Here is a 21047-nt window from a genome sequence, read left to right as displayed (position 1 = left end):
AAGCAAGGAAATGTATAAATTCGTATACTTCCAGTAATAAGAAGCGGAAAGCTAGAAAATGTTTGCAAAATGTGGACTCTACAAAACACACAACTTGTCTTTTATCTTTTACACAAATATTTTCAACACCAACTAATAGCCCTATATACTTTTTATTTACAATCAAAGAGACACTCAATGAAAAAATTATAAAGCTATTAGTTCGTGTTCTGTTTTAGACCTAAAAACCATATATGTGCATACTGTTGTGGTTACACTCAAAACATTAATTTAGAGATTGTACAGGCAGTCTTGCTCTCATTTGTGTTGTTGTTGGACAACAAGTCAGTTGCAAAGTAGTCGGGAAAATATAGTGCCGTGTTCACTGAGTAATTAGTTTTAATGCCTTAACGAGAGTGTAACAGTTATGAATACTCTGAATTTACATTGTCTGTCGTTTGGGGATCTTCGATGTTTTTATGGGGTTGTAATAATTTATACAATTTTTCACACATTTTTCACTTCAGTTCTACTTCAAGACACAAGTTTCCACACACGAAAACGGGGATCAGGGAAACCTATGTAGCCACAAGTATCGAGGAAGCATACATAAATCTAATGAAAGTAGACCTACCTGTACAATCGAATCTTTAAATTTAAAGCACTTTAGGGTGGGTAACCTCAAAAAATTAAAATCGACATGAAGCTTTTAGCCATTAAACTGAAAACTCTTCCAATATTTACTTATAATATTTAATAGAAATAATAAAATATTAACTATAGATAGGTGTCGAAAAATGTTATAACTGACCTCTGTAGTGGTTACATATGAACTCGAACACATAGCATAATCTCTTTGCCTGTGTAACAAAGTGATCTTCTCCTCTTGGTCCTATCAGGGAGCACTCACGGTCTCCACCACGCCGACGTAACGGCGTTGCCGACGAGCTCTCCTAGGTCATTTATCATCAGTAACTGCAGGATGGCCATGTCAGTCAGGTGGCAACTGGATGCTATGAATATCTGTCGAAGCTGGTGGTTCACTACTCCACCATCTTACAAGCACAAGAAGCATATGGTTCAGATTTGGTAGAAGACGGCTCGGGTCGTCATCTGCGATTTGTGTCTACAATTAATGGTCAAAATGGGGTCAGTGACCCACAGTCATTGGCAGATGATGGATTTATTTCATGAGAACCTTAGTGTGTAAACTGTATTAAAAGGTTATTCAGAACGAACCACAGCCTGGTAGGATTCCTGAACTATGTGTTCTACATCGTTTTAAGTTCGAGTTAATCCCGATTTTATTTAAATTTTCCTGTTTCCAATTTGGCGAACTTACATCTCTAAAATTGTTTATTCCATAGTATTTACTTCCTTTGTGTTGGATGTCAGCGCTCCTGGTAATCTACGACATTTATGCTGGTATTGTGTATTTTATCTGGTACTCAGGAATTAAGCAAGTTCGATTTTACTACCTGCTGTTTTAGTTCAAGCTATGTCAGCATTGTTGTACTCATTTTATTTTTACATTATGTTATAGAATTGGACTGGGTTAGCACAGTTTAAAACCAAGCTATGTACTTCGATTCAGTCTCCCTTGGGTGAGATTTTCATTCTACCTAACTCCTTGTTTTACTATTTATACCTAATCTGGGGTTCTTTGAGAAGACAACTGCTACCTGCTTGTGAGAGTTCAAATTATTTTTCTTTTTGTTTATTGTCTGTTGTTATCTTGTGTGTTTACAGGCGTTAACTGATGAGTTAAGAAAAAAAAATTTTTTTACCCTAGATGTATTATTCTAGAACATTTGTTAACTGCAATGTTATGTGTGTGTTATAGTAATGCATGATATCCTACTAGGCTTTATTTTTACTTTTATTTTGAGGCGGAATCACCGGAGCAATGTGGAGCACTATACAGCGTTATGATTTCAAAACTCACATTAACATTAATCAAATTTGAAATACTAAATGTTTATTGCTACTGTTTAGGACAGTTAACTGAATTAATTTGAGCTTGTGAAATTTAACATGTTTGAAAAATTCATGGTAACAGTTTGCTCGACGTGTGAAATAGAAGTAATTTATGTTTCCTGGGTGATATGTAATGTTTGTTGTGGCCTGGCAGCTTACTACACCCAGCTATTGGTTTGCAAAATTTCTCAAGAATATAAGACAAAGGAAAACATTGCAATTTGTAGTAGCTGAAATATAAAAGCCAAATTTCATTCATACACATGGAAATCTGCCAACAGGAGATTTGTGTCCACTAAGTTGATTATTGATTTAACCTAACAGTAAGCCGAAAGATAAAAAGGTTATATGTTACTGAGGTACTTCGATATTATCCAGAGTACTATATTTCTGCCTTCAGTGCTATACCACTCCTTTTTCCGCACCTCCTTCTATTTCACAGAATGTACGCTCTCTTTCCACGTTCGTTACTAGGATGAAATCTCTTTATAAAACTTATTTTTCGTAGTGAGTTATCAATCATCTGTACCTTGATATATATAAACGGCCCATTTAGAAGATACCAGCGAGCAGACGGCATTATACTACATGAATACAGTTGATAAATGTTTTAATGATTGATGCACGGAAGGGAACGGTAAATTACGATTGGGGCCACCAGAATCTGTATCATAATGCTGTTTAGCACAACGTAAGATATCAACGTTATTTTCATGAGGAACTGTTGCGGACAGCGACCGTACACTGTAAGGAAGGAGAGGCGCACAGCAATCAGTTACAATCCTATCGGTTTTTATTAAGCTTGCATACGTAGATTTCGCTTAAAAATAGCAATCATCAGTGCACTTGAGGTAAAATCCAACAAACTCGTGTCAGTATATGTCGGCATAATCTTACAGGTGTTGAGGCAGAAGGAAACTCATCAGTAAGATCGTATGGTGACATTTACTGTCACGAGTTTGTTGGATTGTGACTCAGATGCACTGAACATGGGTAGTCGAAACCTATATATGCAAGAGTCATAAAAACTAATGTGATTGCAACTGATTGCCTCCCTTTCCTTAGGATATCAACATTAGTAACATTTCTTGGGTGATACTCCTAAGGCACATAGTGCGTATTTTCAATTCCGAAAATTTTAGCACCAATGAAAAGTTATCAATGTAGTTTAGTGAACCTCTAGGGATAAACAGGTAAAAGCACAGTGAATGGCAGAGTACAACTCGAAACTATCGCATTCTAAAAGAAAGGAAACAGGAAAGAATGGAATTTAACATCCAACCTACAGCACAGTAATTACAGATGTATCCCTCATCTTCAGTAAGGTAAGTACGAGGGAGGAGCTGGCCGCCCTACCTTTCTCTTTGAGAATAACTTTTCATCATCCTTCTCACCATTTTGAGCCACCGATCATGGCATCCAATCTCTTCATTTCAGAGTAGGTCTTACATGCAGGGTCGTGTATTATTTATTGTATACGTCCTAGTGTATGTCTTCCCTTGTAATTTTTTGTCCCATACACATCTCTCTAGTTCTTTGGAATATTTTCGCTACTGCCTTATCTTTATGCCCTTTTTTCTAGTTATTTCCCCGATTTACATCTCTCCTATCAGCTTCTTTGGAAAACTTAGGTTCAGCATCTTTCTGTAACATCACAGTCCAAACGCTTAGGTCCCATCTCATCCATACAATGATATATTCCGTATGTACAGTCGTAGACATAAAATCCGAGTATCAACCGGCAATCGCAGCGAACAAGTTGGAGACGTTCTCTTCATGCGGCCAATATAAACTATGGCCCTACAAACTCAGAGTCCGGGGATATACATGATTTGCCAACACTGAAGGATGCGGAAGTGTATATAGGAAGTATTGTCATTCTTCGCGAGCCACTGTAGTGTTGCATCTGCTCGTAGTTTAGTGGTAAACACAGCGCAATGTAGACATGAAGTGGTGAGTTTGTTGCCTTATGTTTTTTAAGTCGTATTTCGAGTGTCTGCTGCAGTTCTGTCTGATGGAATATCAAACGTAATTCATTTCTCTATCTAACACACTAGTAATAGCAAAAACGTACAGGAATTATTCCGCCAAACTCCTCTTGGTGCATTATGATCACAATAGTTCACGCTCCAGAGTGTCTTCGCCCTACAGCCGTGACTAATCACGGGCAACCCGCCATACGCCACCCACGGTCTAACGCCAGGCGTCGCCCTCCAAGTGAACGCGGCGAGGTACTGTGAATGTATTTATCAACTGTCATTTTGTTAACTGAAGTTAAAGTGGTTATTTTACGGTTGGGTATGAGTTTTGCATCCTTGAAACGTATGAAAATTGTTCAGAAACTGTAAAACAGAGTCGCAAGCAAAAAAAAACGTGTAACATTTTGGACATATTACTCGCTATGGATTTAATCGAGAGATGAAGGCAATAGTGGCAGCTCGGTGGGGTGACTGCTTTTGGGAAAACAAGTCGGGAAAGATCGTTCTGACATGAATGATTTTCCACATTGAAGAAGTCTTGATAACAGATTTAAGTGGTGAACTACGACCATTTAAATGTCGTGCGACATTTACATCTAATATGGGAGGTTCATAAGTCTGGGACTAGATGCTCGAAGTCAAAGCAACAAACGACAGACGGCTGGCAGTTGCTGCATTCTTGCTTGAAAGCCATCGATTCGCACATTCAAAATTCCTTTGAAATATTGTTACTAGTGATGTGATACGATGCCTTTGTGTTAACTCCTTAAGAAGAAATTAATGGCAGAGCACTGCGAAAGACCTATAGTCTTGCAAAGGGCAGTAGCAAGATAATATTTTTCGCCTGGTGACTCAAACAGGTATGTGCACTACGAACACATCCCAGACGCCCGAATATCACAGCTGGAATTTGTTGCCAACAACTAACACACCTTTCGATAGTGGTATGATAAAATGTTTGGTGTTGCTATTAGAAGATAACCACTCTGCTGATTTCACAAATAAAACTACGCAGGAGTTTGTTTTAAAACTCATCCCTCACACACTTAATTTTCTGATATTACGACCTCAGACGTTTACCATTCCCGCTCCTTATCGAAAAGTCGTCAAGAAAATATCGTACTCGACGAAAATGCAATTGGAGCCATGCTTGACGACATCCTTAACACAGATTCTGTAGAATTCTACTGGCGTTGATTCGGTAAACTACCTGAGCAATGTAAGACTGTATTAGATAATTGAGAGAATATTCAATTGATGATTAATTTCTGTTTGATGTAAAATGAGGGTGAACGCTATTACAGTATGCACTGTACTAACACAGGTAAAATGCCATTTATCACAAAAACCAAATGTTGAAAGTCTATTGTAAGAAAACATAAGTATCTGTAACATGAACGAGCCTATATAGGCGCAAAATAGAAAGATCTTACTTATACTGGACATCGAAGGGGTCTATGTATATCTGCTGTCCCGTGATGCTATCGTGTGATACAGAAATGTATCAGTTCATGAATTAAATAAATAAGATATCCTTGTTGATTTTAGATCCAGCCAGCCCTAGCTCTGTCGTAGACTAATAAAAATATAGCCTTGACTGAGTTCGTAAATGTGAGACATATCGGACTTTGCTTCGCGATCCTTTTACCTCTGAGCTGTATTAGTCTCTTACTGTTACAGTTGTGGCTACGACTGCAAAATCCCAACGTAAAAGGCAAAATGCGTTGCAGTTTCCATGTGCAACAACCTACCTGGACTCACAACCATAAAATGATACCGTTATTTATGCGCAAGTAGTGGCATAGCACTCAGGTTAATTCATGAAAGTGACACCCATAGATCAGGTGACTTTAGAAGGGAAATTGTGAACAATAGTGCCGCCAAGCGTTGCCAATATTCAGTTATACTTCTACCAGGAAGAATACCAGCCGATGTGTTCCTTGAGTCAGCTGCAAAGTGACTCAGGATTCCTTCCCAAAGCTTGTACTTGCAGTATACGTCTCTAAGTCTATTCGCATCTCTGTAACTGGATTTAGTATCTACAGCGAAGTTACTAACGATTTTCAGATGAATCTACTGCAAACTGAACATAATACACCAAGAACTGCCACAATTATTTGAACATCAGATGTGGTTCACATTTGTGGAGGCTCTCCAGTGTTTATACTGTCAACGTTACGAGTAGGCAACCTATAATTTTTTTGTTATAATATCATAATATATTTTCCTTGAGATTACTATCATTGGTACTATCCCCATAAACGAGGCACAAGGATATGACATCATAGCACTGATTTAAAAACGTAAACATCCACAAGCAGATTTTATTAGCTACAAATAACCGAGATCCAGTCAAGAAAGTCTACCACGCAGGAAACCAGACGCAATGACAGAAAATATAGGCTCAAAAGCCGTTGAAATTTAAACCTGTCGCAGCTAGTGTATCACCAACAAAGTGACATATTTCATCCTATCTTTAATACATAAACGTTTATCCTTGATTTGCGTAGGTTGTCTCCAACAAATGAAGGAATTATAAATTAACTAGACATTCATAATATTATCGAAAAGAGTGAACTACGTACAACATTATGGAAACATCACCAAAAAAGACTGAGTGCAGACAGTATGCAACGCCTAGACATGTTGTACCAGCCAAGAGGAAGGATGGACTTAGGAAGACCCAGAATTAGACGGAATTCAAAAGTGAAGACGAAACACACTCAAGTACATAAGTCTTCAAGTGCGGAAGAAAAAGACCGTAAATACATATGTTTTATATAGAAATGGGTTGACGTTATTGTAATATCTGATTCCCTTGTTTTATAGTTACACCTGTTTTACCTTGCTTATGTCAAATAAATGAATCAGTAAGCGGTTTTCTTAACAGGTAAACAGTTTTGATATTACTAGGTATACCGGCCATGAGGAGAGTGCTTCAGTCCAAAGTATCTCGTGGAAAGGGAGAGAAGTGCACCTTCCTGTTGGCGTTAGGGGTTACATCTTGCCGCAGTGAGCGGGACGCTTGTGTAAAACTGAGGGCATCCTCAGTGAAGAGGCCTATTTAATATTCTAGAATAAATAAAGAGAGTTCTGAGCTGCTGCATCGTCAAGGAGACATCTATTTCCTGCACATATGAATTCCAAATGCCTACAACCTGTCGAGGCAACCATCCTATTCTGTCATTGGTACTCTACTGATTTCCGATTTTGTTCCTGTGTCCTGGAAGTCGTTTCACCTTTCGCTCTCATATCTTCTAGCCCCATACATTGCCACTAAATATATTGATGAGGGATGTGACGTTTCTAAAGGTGTATTAAGTGAGTATGCCTCTTCCTCTTTTGTATTTAGTGTATCTGCCTTTCTTGTTCCTTGTAGTGCGTCATTGTTGCCATCTAGGTTGTTCTGTTCTTTGTCCTCTACACGTAAATTACCTTACATCCAGCTGGTTCTTTGCTTGATTCCTCAGGGTACATAGAGATGTAAATCCCATAAAGTAGATTTTTCATTGGAACTATGCTTATTCTCTAATATGTTAAACTGTTGCAATGTTTTAGCCATAAATGCTTCTTTTATTACTACTGTTCTTCTGATCACATGTATTAGCCATCTAGTGCTCTACCATCTGAGCTACCCAAGCACGACTCACGCCCCGTCCTCACAGCTTTACTGCTGCCAGTACCTCGTCTCCTACCTTCCAAACCTAACAGAAGCTCTCCTGCGAAGAGCAGGAGAACATCTGTAAAGTTTGGAAGGTAGGTGACGAGGTACTGCCAGAAGTAAACCTGCGAGGATGGGGCGTGAGTGGTGCTTGGGTAGCTCAGTTGGTAGAGCACTTTCTTCGAAAGGAACAGGTCCCGAGTTCGAGTCTCGGTCCGGCACACAGTTTTAATCTGCCAGGAAGTTTCATATCAGCGCACACTCCGCTGCAGAGTGAAAATCTTATTCTGCAAAATTATGAAATTGTCCGATGTATCTGACACTGTTGCAAGAGACCTTCCTTAGGGCTGAGGAAGACCTCCTTCAACCGTGGCCGAAACGTGGGACAAGTTTTTATATTGACAATGTTGTCAAATGTCGGGAAGAATTTTATCGAGACCGGAATGTAGCTATTTTCCCGTTTCATCTGGTGTAGGAGAAACATTAGATAAGGACCTTGTCCATCAAATGTTCAGCCCAATCAGAGTGAAGTTCGCCAAGCTGGTGTGTTCAGGTTTATCTTCGTGCACAAACAGTAGCCACGCTTCCCAAACAACCTTCTAATTCCACTGTTAAGAGAGGGCCAAGTCATATGTTCTTCAAAGCGCATTTGAGCCACCATTTGCTCTGAATCCATATTCTATACCCGTAATACTGTTCATTCCATCAACACATTCTATAATTATTCTTCGAAGGTCAACAGTGAATTTTCTCATTGATATCCTTTCACCTTGAATTAAAACCGCACTCTTGAACCTTTCTTTTATTTCCGTCATTGTTCTTTGACGTATAAATGGAACAGCAGGGGTTAAAGAAACTTTTTAATCGGTGCACTTCGTTCTTGGTCTTCCACTCTCATTGTTCCCCATTGATTCTTGCACTTACTGTTTATTACTCTTCTTTTTCTATAGCTTGTCCCTATTTATCTCAGGATTTGGAACATCTTGCACCACTTTACATTGTCGAACGCTTTTTCCAAGTCGACACATCCTATGAATGTGTTCTAAAACCGAATTGATCGTCAAGTAACAAATCTTAAAAGATATTTTTCATTCTTCACTGGCAGCGAGGGGTAGCCCAGCGGTCTTAGGCGTCCAGTCACGTTTCGTGCGGCTCCCCCCGTCGGAGGTTCGAGTCTTCCCTTTGGCATGGGTTAGTGTATGTTGTTCTTAGCGTAACTTAGTTTAAGTTAGGTTAAGTAGTGTATAAGCTTAGGGACCGATGACCTCAGCACTTTGTTCCATAAGACCTTATCACAAATTTCCATTCTTCTCTATGTTATTCTTGACAGTAATATGGATGCATCAGCTGTTAAACTAATGTGCGACAGTTCTCGCACTTTTTGGTTCTAGCAATCTTGGGAACTATGTACATTATTTAATACTAAGAAAACAGTCTTAATCGCGTTTTTTATTTACTTAGTGCCGACCGGTTTCAGCCCATCGCAGGGGCATCTTCAGGGCGAACATATGGTCGGCTGCCGGTAGCGTCACGTCTACCAAGTTGTGGCAGTCTCCTGCTGCAGCCGACCATATGTTCGCAGGAAGACAAATCGGGAGTCGATGCACACACATACAGCCAACTCATGATCGATCGGCGAGACAAAACGCGTCGTCCGTTGGGAAGTCCGACCGACGATCCACCAAGACCGTGGCCTGGCTCAAGTGGTGCGTGACGGCAATGGTCGGGCGAGCCATGTCGACGCAGACCTCACTGCTACTGCAACCCGACTGCACAAGCGCCGCGTTGCAACTCCCCGACTGCCAGGTCCGGACTGCGCTCCAGACACGTTCCAACTGACTGGCAGCCCGAACTCGCGACCCGAACTGGCTTACGACAGACAACGACCGGGAAGTAATAGCAGTCGAGCAAAGATACTACGAGAGGGGATATATTGATACGTGCTGCTAGCGTCACTCACGGTCAGGCAAAGCAGCAACTCAGTGTCACCAGTAATTTAAATTATCGTAGTTAGGTGCACGTACTTTGAAAACAGGGTGTAAAATACATGATAGTGGGAACATGAGCCATGCACGGCTCACTGTTTCCAGCATTACCAAATTGTGATCTGAGTCTATATCTGCCCTAGGTATGGCTTGCCATCTGATTAGAGAATCTCAGACCCTGTATATCCCGGCCTCTTCCAAGTATATCGCCACTACTTGCGATTCAGCAACAGTGTATTCTTTGGTACAATTCGAAATGTATTGTAGAACTAAGTTAGTCTTTCTGCTCTGTTATTCCTAGTATATGCCCATTTTTTCCAACAATGCTTTCATTCTTCTACAACCGCATTGCAATGCCTCATGACTATGAGAGTTTCAGTTCCCTTTACGTACTGAATAACTCGACCAATATCCTCAAATACTTTTTCTATCACTTCGTGTTCTACTTACAGCGTCGCAACTATACCTGAACGATTACTGTTGGTGTTGGTTTTCTGTCGATTTTGATGAGAATAGCGCTATCAAAAATGGCTCTGAGCACTATGGGACTTAACATCTGAGGTCATCAGTCCCCTAGAACTTAGAACTACCTAAACGTAACTAACCTAAGTACATCACACACATTCATGCCCGAGGCAGGATTCGAACCTGCGACCGCAGCGGTCGCGCTGTTCCAGACTGTAGAGCGTAGAACCGCTCGGCCACTCCGGCCGGCAATAGACCTATCCTTTAACTATTCACAGTAACAATTTCTCTGTCCTTCCTTCCTATCCATAACGATTCCTACTCTCGTTATTCCATTTTCTGCTGCTAGTGATATTATGCTAAACTCGTCTTCTCTCCGTTTCACTTCACTGACACCCGCTGTATCTAAAGTGACCCTAAGCATTCCCCTTTTTAGATCTTATAGTCTCCCTATTATATTCAGACTTCTGATATACCTTGTACTGACTAGTAGAAACGTGTGCTTTCGTTGGTTACTCAGTGCGTTTCTTGTAGTCACCTTGCTCCTTGCTGTTCCCTCCCCGGGATCCGAATAGGGGACTATTCTGGAATCTTTTGGCACTGGAGAGATCATCATGACAGCCCATAGAGACTGGCGGAGACACAGCAACGCTGTCAATATAGTTGCTTGCGTATGGAAATCTTATCCTTCCCATCGTAACTGGTCCTATAACGTAGTAGTCCCCCACGCACAGGATACCTTTGTACACTCCCCTCCCTTCTCTTTTTTGATACGTTTCCATGTCCAAAAGAACAGACACCAATCGTTAATATAATTCATTCGCCTCGATGGACAATATATCGACCACATTTATCGTGGATGCACAATAACGTCCCACCTGAGGTGGGAATCTCGAAGTGGCGATCATGGAGGACAAGGAGAGGGACTGCTGGTACGTGACGCTAAGTGGGAATGTCCATCGGCCGAAAGACGTGCCAGCATAGTACGAGCAGTTGCGATAAACACTGTGTCAAAGAAGAGCAGTGATTAATACTACTAATAAAGAGGAGATTCCGAGTTCGAATCCTGGCCCAACACACATATTCTCTCGTGCCGCAGACGCCGCAAATCCCTAATGCAACTGATATCAAGAAACCCTACTCTTCCGTTTCCATTCCTTTCTCTCCCTCCCCCGCCACTCCTGCTCCAATTTACGCCGTAATAAGACAGAATACAGATAGACAGATTCAATGGCGTGACCCACACCCCTTTAGGCAATGTAATATAGAAACCATAACCGGCACACGGTCTGGCTACAACAGAATTATCCACAACGTAAAGAATATCAGTAGTACGATATACAAATATGAACGCACGCAGTGGACAATAATAAGTGTGAACTGCCACTGACAGAAATCAACCCACACGTTTTCGAAGTAATATCGCGACAAGACAAAAGGGCTATTTTAAACGTTAACTACTCTCTCCTGTTAGCAGAAGAGTTACGTTTAAAGTCCGAATGCACACGGTGTAAGAGAACTGTTACTAACTTAAATCGGGCCACAGGGTAAAGACCCTTTCGATGTTAACTATCCCCTCCAGTTAATATGAAATTTATATATCGCAATAATTTCAAAAAACAAATCCAAACAATCATCGGATGGGATTGCAATACACGCGACCTGCCAACACAGTAATTCGTATCACACCGTTTAAAGTTCAGTAGGCTTGTAGTAATTTAACAGGTACGTCCAAAGGCCTAAATGCACTCAGTCTAGCTCTATGGCAAACTAACACAATTCAATGCAAGTGTCTTGGCGACAGAAACTTCAAAATCTGCTTGATGGCCAGACACTGGGATGCTTGCCATAACAAACGCCATAGCATGACAACTGCCTATTCCGACCTTGCTTGGCCGATGTCAGTAACGCCACTACAAAAAAAAAAAAAAAAAAAAAAAAAAAAAGGTTTTAATGGCTCTGAGCGATATGGGACTTAACTTCTGAGGTTATCAGTCACCTAGAACTTAGAACTACCTAAACCTAACTAACCTAAGGATATTACACACATCCATGCCCGAGGCAGGATTCCAACCTGCGACCGTAGCAGCCACGCGGTTCCATACTGAAGCGCCTAGAACCACACGGCCACACCGGCCGGCGCCATTTCAAGCGCAGCGCAATGCATTGGGCCTCCACAATGTCTCCAGACATAACCACAGTTCCACTCTCGTCACATTGCCTGAGCTTCCGTTTCCACGTATTCTGCAGCTCCCAGCCATCTCAACTCGGCAAATGCTACCGTCGACGTCGTGAAGCATCCCCGTCTCAGAGTGACGTTCCATAATGACCATCTCACTCCTCCCATCTTCATCCGTCGTGCCGTGCATCAGGGCTGCCAGATGTGTGAAATGTTGTATGCTTTCGCCTCGGAACTGTTGCTCAGCAGCCTCCGTCAATGTCTGTCTGAGATCTCTCTTGGTCCCCATGTCTTTTGCTGCACTGCTCGTGCGGACCATCGCGTCCTCGTACTTCGTAGCAGTGCTCAGGTCAGGGAGACCTTGAAAGAGCTTCTGTTAGCTGTCTTAATATCTGTAAACTGAGCGCTGTGGCTGTAGTTGCAGGGCTTCCTGAGGACTGCACTGCCCCAATGCGTATAGCTGCTATTATCTAACGTGCCACTGATGTCCAGTCTGCATGATAATTTACGGTCAATGGGAAGCAAGTATGTCGATCACGCCTTCACTGGATTTACCTTCCAGACATCCCACTGTTTGTCGTTTTTGATTTTTCGGACACGTACGAGAATCGCCCTGTATGCAAATCGGAAATTATCGTCGGATCCTTGGTGCGACGAATGCTGGATTTTAATACCCGCGCTACTACTCACCAGATACCTTCTCACCTACTCCTACTCGGGATTATTTCCACAGTCGGAAAGGAACTCAGTGAGGTGGATTTGTGGACTCGCAGTTTACTACTTGTTTGCTGATGGCAGGAAAAATGTTCTTGATTTTTATCACTCCGTTAATGAACGACATTGTTGAGATGTCCACAATGCAGGTTTCTCTAATTTCATCTGTAGTGTTTTTCTTAATCCGCCCAGTAGTTGGGGTTTACTGCAATGAGAAGTTGCTCCACGCATTGTCCACTCTTTGTGCCTGTTATTCACTGGTGATTGGAATATTCTTCTCCGAGGCACTGTATATCAATAGTCCCATCGAGTGTGGTGAATTGACGCTCCGTCTTCCTTGCGATGTCTTGCTATGCTTGGTGCTATAACAGAAAAAGTCTACTTGATGTACTTTGTACCACCCCATTCACTACCCTATCCCTGGTCCTTGGGGCAGGGAACAGGACATGCTGCCCTCTTTGTTCCTCCACCTCCCTTTAGGCACCGGGAGGTGTCACTGGAAAAAAGAAATAATGTGGTGGCCTGTGAAGAAAAGGTAGATATGGCCCGTCTTTCCAGCCTAGGTGTAGATCATATTTTACCATTTTCCTCATAGAGCTGCAGGTAGCCAAATAATAAACCAATGAGGAAATGTTATTTATTTTATCTATGAACGCCCACATTTCTGTACTAGTTGAGAACAAGTAATTATAGACCTTTTCAATGTCCAGTGTGAGTAACATCTGTCTAACTCACGTCGATAGAAGGTCAGTCGTTTTTAAAGGTATCTTATGTTTTATTGCAATAGACTTTCGACGTACAGTTTTCGTGATATGCAGTATTTCATCTGTATTACTATAGAGAATAATCTAATTTCATTTTCCAATGTTTTACAGCGGACTGAAGTTAGCCTAAAACAATTCTCTCACATTATCTAAAACAGTCTAACAACGCACAGGTAGTTTAGCGATTCCACGCCTGCCGAATTCTACAGGATCTGAGTTAATGATATCATCAAACAAAGTCTTGGTTGTATTATAGTCCGGTAAGCTATTTTTATGATGTTTTTCGATAAGGACCGAGAATTTGAGAGCATAAGATCAGAATAATAAGTACATTGGAGATGAATTTTAAAACAAAATCCTATATAGTTTAATTTTTGAAATAAACAGATCGAGTTTTAATACACTGCGACCGAGTGCTGCGTTAGTTCTTGGCAACAAATAGCAGCTGCTATGTGCAAACCTTGGGGGCGGTAGGAAGTGCATAGCAGCCTTTTGAGCCACCGGACGCTTAATATTATGTTGAGACTTCGCTTTGCTCCAGTACAAGTCTTCCGTATATTAGTAACAATACTGCATACGAATTTTCAGTGAGCGGACTGGTGACGTTGAAGAAAAAATACAGCAAGAGTCATCCATATGACTTTTGTTGCTTCGAGCTAGAGCACCCACTAGTCCAGCTTCAGACTACAGAACCTTGCGTATTGAATGTAAATGTCGCACGACGTTTAAATGGTTGTAGTTCACCAAATAAATCTGTCATGGAGACCCCCTGAATGTGGAAAATCATTCATGCCAGAACAATTTTTCTTGAAAGAAGTAAACCTTTTCCCAAAATGTTTTCCCAAAAGAACTCACCCCCACACAGAACATAGTTTCCGACCTCCCTCTATTATAATATTAGCTCTATGAAATGCATAGTGAAATGCATGTCGGAAATGTTAGGCCCTTTTCCATTCGCGAGTATATTGTATAAGTCTTGAATAACGTTCTTAAGTTTCAAGCACGCTAAATCCAAAACGCACCTGTAAGATAAATACTTGAACTTCAAGTAACAAACTGGCTGTCGACAAATTCAATCATAGCCTCTCGCCGCGTTGACCTAGAAAACGGTGCCTGCCGTTATGTGGCGAGTGGTGTATGGCCACTAGCCGCTCTAGGGCGAGCAAATTGTCGAGCGTGAACTGACGCAGCCACGAGCTGTTTGCCGAAATAGTTTCTAGAAGTTTTTTCTTTACCAAACACCCGAAATGCGACTTAAAGCAGTATGCGCAAAAGAGTCTAACTCCCTAATTCATTTCTACACTTCGCGACGTTTACCACTTCTTTTCCCTTCATTTTGTTCGTGATACTTCTCATCATTTTGTGCAGACGGACGTTACATGATATCCCTTCAAGTTCGTCGTTGAATATTTCACTGTTTCACTCAATGTTGGACTTCTGAGTGACGACCGTTTACATTGATCGCCTTAAGTGAACGATTCCGACTTAGTGTTTGCGGCGGCTGGGTTTTATGCCTAAGACTGTACACCCTTAGAACAGAAAGGGTATACTCAGATCACCGCCAATGTCACGCAGATCAGCACGAGCGACAGAGCACAAGCCTATTACTATAATGGTTTTGTCGTGGTTATGTGTATATCTGTCTGTTGTTTGGTCTGGTTAATGCTTGTAATCGTTTTAAAATTGTATCAGCGCAAATATTTTCACGTTATGGATATTTCCCTTTACGTTATTTAACTGAAATAGACCGATGATCGCACCTGAAAGAGCAATAAATAAACTTCTGATTGCCGTAAGAGATAACTATTTTATCAGGTTCAATTCCATCGGTGATAGTTGTGCGCAGACACTGTATTTATTTCATACAGTAGAATGTACATCAATCAGTCGCAAATCATGTTTATTACGTATCCAGATTTCGGTCACTGCTTGGCCATTTTCAGCGCAGTAAATATAAGTGAAAACATTAGTGAGTGTGAACTCAGTGTTTTACATGTATAGTGCAATTGGGAATAAGTTGTTTTAAGATTTTAACTCACATTTACTGCACTGAAGATGGCCACACAGTGGCCGAAATCTGGATGTGCAAAAAATATTACTTCCAACTGAATGCTGCACATTTTATACGTGACAAATATTTTAAGGCATTATGTTCTTACGTCTTTCATCCATACTTATTTCACACAGCATATTAAATAGGAAAGCACACCACGCCACTTCTACGACGTTGAAAGTTTTGAAAGACAGCGGGTTCTTCAACGTTGACGAAATGTTATACAGAAATTTTGCTGTAAGTTACCTAAAATTCTGCATAACAGCGAAGAGTATTAATACCAAATACAACGGATTTAACAACTGCAGTAAATATTCCATTCGCAAATACCGTTAAGACGAACTATTGTTCGCTTAGAGACACAAATAATTCACATGACGTCATGTGAAACTAATGAAGTGTTTAATTAGGACACAGAGAAGTGACTGACATTAGCTTCTGGTGTGTATTGTTTTAAATCGAAGGGAAAAGTTGCTCCAAGCCGCCGTTGCATAAGCAGCTGCAGCAGCAAGTCGTATACCCATAGCTTACTTATTTGTTACATAGTTTAATTATTAATTTATTTGCGTGTTTTTGGGTACTTGCATAGTTTAATTCATAAATTTCGGAAGTATTATAGTATCTGAGAGTTGTAGCATCGCGCTTTAGTACCTGGATAGTGTAAATTCGCGTAGTCGTCTGTCTTCTGTTTTTGTTTTGAACGGCCAGTGTCGGTTGGTCACAGCCAGTGTGCTCTCTGCCGCCGTTGGATAAGCAGCTGCAGCAAGAAGTCGTATACCCCTAGCTTACTAATTTGTTACATAGTTTAATTCTTAATTTGTTTGCGTGTTTTTGGGTACTTGCATTGTTTAATTCATGAATTTTGGGCGTATTATAGTATTTGAGAGTTGTAGCATCGCGCTTTAGTGTTTAATTCGTAGATTCTTACTTAAATTGCGTGTGAGTTTCGTATAGGAGGTATAATTTTGAGTTTTAGTTACTGTAATCGTAATTTCAGGCGGATTGTAACGCAGTCATTAGGCATTTGTACTGGTTAGTTCATACATTCTTTGCGTGTTTCCCTTGCGTTATCTAGGCACGGATTCGTCTTTCAGTAACTGTTGTTCAACATCGATTAGAATGGACAGGGACTGTGATTGCTGTGTTCGGTTGAGGGCTGAGTTGGCATCCCTTCGCTCACAGCTGCAAGCGGCGCTGACTTCGGTCGCGCAGCTTGAGGCTGTTGCCAATGGGCACCACTGTGGGGAGTCGGACTTGGGTATCAGGGGGATGTCAACCTCGTCCTGTCTGTCCCCAGATCGGTCTGCCGCTGTGGTTGCCTCCATTGCTGCCCGAAGTGGGGCTGAGCCCTCGCCTGTGGTTGATTGGGAGATCGTTCAAAGGGGTGGCAGGCAGCGAAAGACGTCCCCGGAGGCTGATCAGAATGCCTCCCCGGTGCGTCTGACAAACAGGTTTCAGGCACTGTCTCTGGCTGAGCCAGATGCAGCTGCCTGCCCAGTTTCAGAGGATGGTTCTCAGCCTTCAAGGTCCGGGCAATCGCAGAGGGTGGGCTTATTGGTAGTTGGGAGCTCCAATGTTAGGCGTATAATGGGGCCCCTTAGGGATATGGCGGCTAAGGAGGGGAAGAAATCGAGTGTACACTCCGTGTGGATTCCGGGTGGAGTCATTCCTGATCTGGAAAGGTACCTTCCGGATGTCATGAAGAGCACAGGGTGCAGCCAGCTGCAGATGGTGGCACATGTCGGCACTAATGACGTGTGTCGCTTTGGACCTGAGGAAATTCTCTCTGGATTCCAGCGGGTATCTGATTTGGTGAAGGCTGCCGGCCTTGCTAACGAGATGAAGGCAGAGCTCACCATCTGCAGCATCGTTGACAGAACCGACTGCGGACCTTTGGTGCAGAGCCGGGTGGAGGGTCTGAATCAGAAGCTCAGACGTTTTTGCGACCGTGTTGGCTGCAGATTCCTTCACTTGCGCCATAGGGTGATGGGGTTTCAGGTTCCACTGAATAGCTCAGGAGTTCACTACACTCATCTGGTGGCTACACGGGTAGCGGAAGCTGTGTGGCGTGGACTGGGCGGTTTTTTAGGTTACAAGGCCTCGGGAAAGTACGGGGTGGGCTACAATCTCAATGGGTGCATGGCAAACACAGGACGTGCTTGGATCAAGGAACAGTCGGAATTGTAGTTGTAAATTGTTGTAGTTGTGCTGGGAAAGCCCCTGAGCTACAAGCGCTAATAGAAAGCACAGAAGCCGAAATCGTTATAGGTACAGAAGCTGGCTAAAGCCTGAAATAAGTTCTGCAGAAATTTTTACGAAGTCTCAGACGGTGTTCGGAAAGATGGATTAGGCAGAATTGGTGGTGGAGTGTTTGTGTCTGTCAGTAGTGGTTTATCTTGTAGTGAAGTCGAAGTAGATACTCCGTGCGAATTGGTATTGGTGGAGGTTATACTTAATAGCCGAACTAAGTTAATAATTGGCTCCTTCTACCGACCCCCAGACTCCGATGATATAGTTGCTGAACAGTTCGGGGAAAATTTGAGTCTCGTAACAAATAAATACCCCACTCATAGGATATAGTTGGTGGGGACTTCAACCTTCCCTCGATATGTTGCCAAAAATACTTGTTCAAAACCGGTGGTAGGCAGAAAACATCTTCCGAGATTGTCCTAAATGCTTTCTCCGAAAATTATTTCGAGCAGTTAGTTCACGAACCCACGCGAATTGTAAATGGTTGCGAAAACACACTTGAACTCTTAGCCACCAACAATCCAGAGCTAATAGAGAGCATCATGACTGATACAGGGATTAGTGATCACAGGGTCGTTGTAGCTAGGCTCAATACCGTTTCTTCCAAATCCACCAGACACAAACGCAACATAATTTTATTTAAAAAAGCGGATAAAGTGTCACTAGAAGCCTTCTTAGGAGACAATCTCCATTCCTTCCGAACTGACTATGCAAATGTAGACGAGATGTGGCTCAAATTCAAAGATATAGTAGCAACAGCAATTGAGAGATTCATACCTCATAAATTGGTAAGAGTTGGAACTGATCCCTCATGGTACACAAATCGGGTCCGAACGCTGTTGCAGAGGCAACGAAAAAAGCATGCGAATTTCAGAAGAACGAGAAATCCCGAAGATTTGCTAAAATTTACAGACGTGCGAAATTTGGCACGGACTTCAATGCGAGATGCCTTTAATAGGTTCCATAACGAAACATTGTCTCGAAATTTGGCAGAAAATCCGAAGAAAGGTCATAAGCGGCAAGACGCAGTCAATACCTTCGCTGCGCAGTGCTGATGGTATTGTTACCGACGACTGTGCCCCTAAAGCGGAGTTATTGAACGCAGTTTTCCGAAATTCCTTCACTAGGGAAGACGAATGGAATATTCCAGAATTTGAAACACGAACAGCTGCTAGCATGAGTTTCTTAGAAGTGGATACCTTAGGGGTTGTGAAGCAACTCAAATCGCTTGATACGGGCAAGTCTTCAGGTCCAGATTGTATACCGATTGTATACCGATTAGGTTGCTTTCAGATTACGCTGATACAATAGCTCCCTACTTAGGAATTATATACAACCGCTCGCTCACCGATAGATCTCTACCTACAGATTTGAAAATTGCGCAGGTCGCACCAGTGTTTAAGAAGGGTAGTAGGAGTAATCCATCGAGCTACAGACCTATATCATTGACGTCGGTTTGCAGTAGGGTTTTGGAGCATATACTGTATTCAAACATTATGAATCACCTCGAAGGGAACGATCTATTGATACGTAATCAGCATGGTTTCAAAAAACATCGTTCTTGTGCAACGCAGCTAGCTCTTTATTCGCACGAAGTAATGGCCGCTATCGACAGGGGATCTCAGGTTGATTCCGTATTTCTGGATTTCCGTAGGGCTTTTGACACCGTTCCTCACAAGCGACTTCTAATCAAGCTACGGGCCTATGGGGTATCGTCTCAGTTTTGCGACTGGATTCGTGATTTCCTGACAGGAAAGTCGCAGTTCGTAGTAACAGACGGCAAATCATCGAGTAAAACTGAAGTGGTATCAGGCGTTCCCCAGGGAAGCGTCCTGGGACCTCTGCTGTTCGTGACCTATATAAATGACCTGGGTGACAATCTGAGCAGTTCTCTGAGGTTGTTCGCAGATGATGCTGTAATTTACCGTCTAGTAAGGTCAACCGAAGACCAGTATCAGTTGCAAAGCGATTTAGAAAAGATTACTGTATGGTGTGGCAGGTGGCAGTTGCCGCTAAATAACGAAAGTGTGAGGTGATCCACATGAGTTCCAAAAGAAATCCGTTGGATTTCGATTACTTGATAAATAGTGCAATTCTCAACGCTGTCAATTCAACCGAGTACCTGGGTGTTAAAATTACGAACAACTTCAGTTGGAAAGACCACATAGGTAATATTGTGGGGAAGGCGAGCCAAAGATTGCGTTTCATTGGCAGGACACTTAGAAGATGCAACAAGTCCACTAAAGAGACAGCTTACACTACACTCGTTCGTCCTCTTTTTAGAATATTGCTGCGCGGTGTGGGATCCTTACCAGGTGGGATTGACGGAGGACATCGAAAGGGTGCAAAAAAGGGCAGCTCATTTTGTATTATCACGTAATAAGGGAGAGAGTGTGGCAGATATGATACGCGAGTTGCGATGGAAGTCGTTAAAGCAAAGATGTTTTTCGTCTATTTACGAAATTTCAGTCACCAACTTTCTCTTCCGAATGCGAAAATATTTTGTTGAGCCCAACCTACATAGGTAGGAATGATCATCAAAATAAAATAAGAGAAATCAGAGCTCGAACAGAAAGGTTTAGGTGTTCGGGAGTGGAATGGTAGAGAGATAGTATGACTGTGGTTCGATGAACCCTCTGCCAAGCACTTAAATGTGAATTGCAGAGTAGTCATGTAGATGTAGATGTAGATGAAGAAAATTTTAGCTGGAATGGGATTCGAACCCTGAATTAATACTCAAATATGGCTATCACTATGTTTTGACACAGTGCGCGTGTTTATTTCACGTCATTCCGATAACATACTGATTGAAATTCGGTCGCAGTTCTGATGAAGTATTCTGAAACTTAACTGTATTTCTGGTTCATTCCACAAAGGAGATAGATTGAAGTTACTTGTTTTGATTGGCCAATTTTCTTCAAATATATATTATTCCTTACATACTGTACGCTACTAAACTCCTTTCAAAGTGTACAATGGATGCTATCTAGTATAGTGTTGTAATAAATAGTATCTTTTATATCACAATGGACCAGAAGTAG

The 21047-nt window shown here is 41.9% G+C and overlaps 1 non-coding gene across 1 annotated transcript; it reads left to right on the top strand.

The window, feature by feature from the left end:
• The first annotated feature begins 7744 nt into the window (after nucleotides 1-7744).
• Nucleotides 7745-7818, top strand: Trnas-cga. Its single transcript has one exon. It is a non-coding gene; the product is annotated as a tRNA-Ser (tRNA).
• The last annotated feature ends 13229 nt before the right edge of the window (nucleotides 7819-21047 follow it).

The sequence above is a fragment of the Schistocerca americana genome, chromosome 4, assembly GCF_021461395.2.
Source record: "Schistocerca americana isolate TAMUIC-IGC-003095 chromosome 4, iqSchAmer2.1, whole genome shotgun sequence".
In the NCBI taxonomy this organism is placed as follows: Eukaryota; Metazoa; Arthropoda; class Insecta; order Orthoptera; family Acrididae; genus Schistocerca; species Schistocerca americana.
This window is presented reverse-complemented; position numbering and strand designations above follow the sequence as displayed.